We start from the raw sequence: 2,581 nt of genomic DNA, 5'->3' as shown, positions 1-2,581 counted from the left end.
GCATGTATACTTGTAAATGAATGGTAAATGCTAAATTATGTGATTTTACAGAATATCTATACATAGAATAGCTGAAGCAAATATTCCTTTAAAAAAATAACTGTCTAAAAAGAACTGTATTTCTGAGCAATTTGTTATACCAGTCTACCTAATACTTCATTTTGTATTTGATATGTTGTACATTGTTTCAACCATGTTTGACTTCATCAGAGATCATTTCTTTTTCTTTGCTAAATAATGTAAACTACCTCACATGTGAGGTCTGTCCAAAGAGAAACAGAACTTAAAGAAATATATATATCTATATAAAATACTGTACCAACACCTTAGCTTTGAAACTTTTGAAATAGTCTCCTTCACTATTAATGCAAGGATTTCAGCATATTTTCCAGTTAGAGAAAGTATCCTGGAATGCATTTTAACATTCAGGTTTTGTGGCTAATTTACTTTGCTCTCTAATTTGATGACTGATCACTTTTTTTATGTAAGGGCATTATTCATCATGTGTTTGTTCCACATGATCAAACTGAAGGTCCTGCAGCATTTGAGAAGGCAGAGCAAAGGAAGAGGAATGGACAGACCAAACCTAGGTCTAAGATTCAGCAATTGATATTGCATCTCTCTCTCTCTTTAAGTAGGTCAACAATAGGCAAGTTCAAAGTAAATATTTTTGATATTAAAATGCATTCCATAATGGGAAAATATAGGAGTGTACTGCATCAATAGTGGAAGGGACTAGTTTGAAGGAAACAAGTCTAAGTACTTGACAAGTGATGAAGAAATATTTTTCAGAGGTTAAGTTTGTTCTTGGACTGGCTTCATACATTTTCAGTTCACTGGACTTTGGTATCTAGTGTATTTCTCATATTTCTCATTCAAGAGTTTTATAAATATAAATAAGTAAAACTAATTTTTATTGCAACTAGTAAAAGGGCCACAATCTATTTTCTTCTCTTTTGTCTTTATAGATTTCCTAGTTAATTCTAGGCATAAGATGTAAAATCAGTAAATGTTGAATTGATGACATGAGCATACACTAATGCATATCTCTCCTTTTACATACTTAAAAGTATTGCAGCATTGGTTTCCATTACATAATTATTTGCTTTCACAAAATCTGAGGTTTCCATAACTTCTGGTATGTGTATACAGGTATACATTCTTCATGAAAAAATTTATTAGTTAAGCTTTATTGTTTTTGAAAATAAATAGTGAAGAAAAAAATATACACAAAAAGGTAAATGGCCAAGTGTTTCACTAGTTGATCCTTTTATTTTCTGAATTAGATGTTTGGGGTATAATAAATAGAGCATAAATAAACAAATATCCAAGTATAATTGACTGCTACATATTCCCTTAACAGTTTGGTACAATACATTGTAAGTACAGTACTACAATTGGTACTATTTATTCCTTTCTTTGCATTTGGTTGAAAGGGAACACCTGTTTAACAGAAGGCCATGGTTAAATTTCCTCTAAAAAAAAAAAGTATAGAAAGAAAGAATATTAAAATAACATTTTAAAAATTCTCTGTCAACCAAATGCTTCCGATGTTTAGACTTCTGATGAGGGCATGTCGTATACAATGTACAGCATGATGCATTGTAAAATGGAGTTGAAGGGGGAGGTGTGTGCCTATTAATGAGATCTTAACAGAAAAACCTATTCCTAGTACTAGCTGGCTTGTTCCTGACACCACAGTACTTGATTCTTATATCAATAACAATTAACCTTGGAAGTCAACTGCTTCTGTTACAGCTAACTCAGATACTTAAAATCTGTTCCTGACAGAGAAAAAAATACTTTGCAGGGGGCAACATACAGGCAAAAGCATACAAAATTAATAGATCTAAAATACCCACTTGGTGAAGAAATGTGACTACTGTATGGTATGAATGGCATGACTGACCTAACCACAATGACTCACATGGAAGAACACCAAATATTGCTATCATCAGCAGGAGGGTTCTATGTCATGTAAGATGCTGGCATTCCAAGTTTCCTAAATAAAGATATATCCTGCACTTAATTTTTGTTTTTTTTTACAATTCTAGTTTTCCTTTCCAATTCAAATTATATTCCTAAATAATGCACAACACAGCTATAGCAGCTTACCATGAAAATTATTAAGTATAATAAGAGGAAACTGAATAAATAAAATAAATATCCATTTACTTTGCTTGTAAAAAGACAAAATAAAAGAAAACAGAACTGGACCTCGTGCCCTCCTGTTGATGACTGCTTTGTGAAACCACTTGTACTATCTACACTGTGCCCATCGGCACCGTAAACACTGTCCTGAACTCTGTGGCCTTACATGAAGCTGAACAAATATTTAAAATTGCTGAATAGTCACATACTAAGAAGGAAATATGAAGGTTGAAAGTAAAGACTACATCTTCTGGAAAATACTGTCATATTTATGTCAATGAAATACATTTTAACCTCATGCAAAACTGCAGAATTTTGGCCATAAATGTGTGTTCAGGTCATACGAGATCACGTTGTACAATACTTTGGAAAATGCCCTGTAAATTGATTAGGAGTACCTGCTGCCCATGTCCTCTATCCTTCTTACCTA

General features: G+C 32.6%; 1 protein-coding gene across 1 annotated transcript in view; it reads right to left on the bottom strand.

The window, feature by feature from the left end:
• Nucleotides 1–1,316: 1,316 nt before the first annotated feature.
• LOC119592185 (protein strawberry notch homolog 1-like) overlaps nucleotides 1,317–2,581 on the bottom strand; it is a gene marked incomplete at its 5' end in the record, with an annotated part of 14,082 nt that continues 12,817 nt past the window's right edge. Inside the window, 1 exon segment of the mRNA XM_037941015.1 lies at nucleotides 1,317–2,581.

The sequence above is a fragment of the Penaeus monodon genome, chromosome 29 (genome assembly GCF_015228065.2).
Source record: "Penaeus monodon isolate SGIC_2016 chromosome 29, NSTDA_Pmon_1, whole genome shotgun sequence".
NCBI lineage: Eukaryota > Metazoa > Arthropoda > Malacostraca > Decapoda > Penaeidae > Penaeus > Penaeus monodon.
This window is presented reverse-complemented; position numbering and strand designations above follow the sequence as displayed.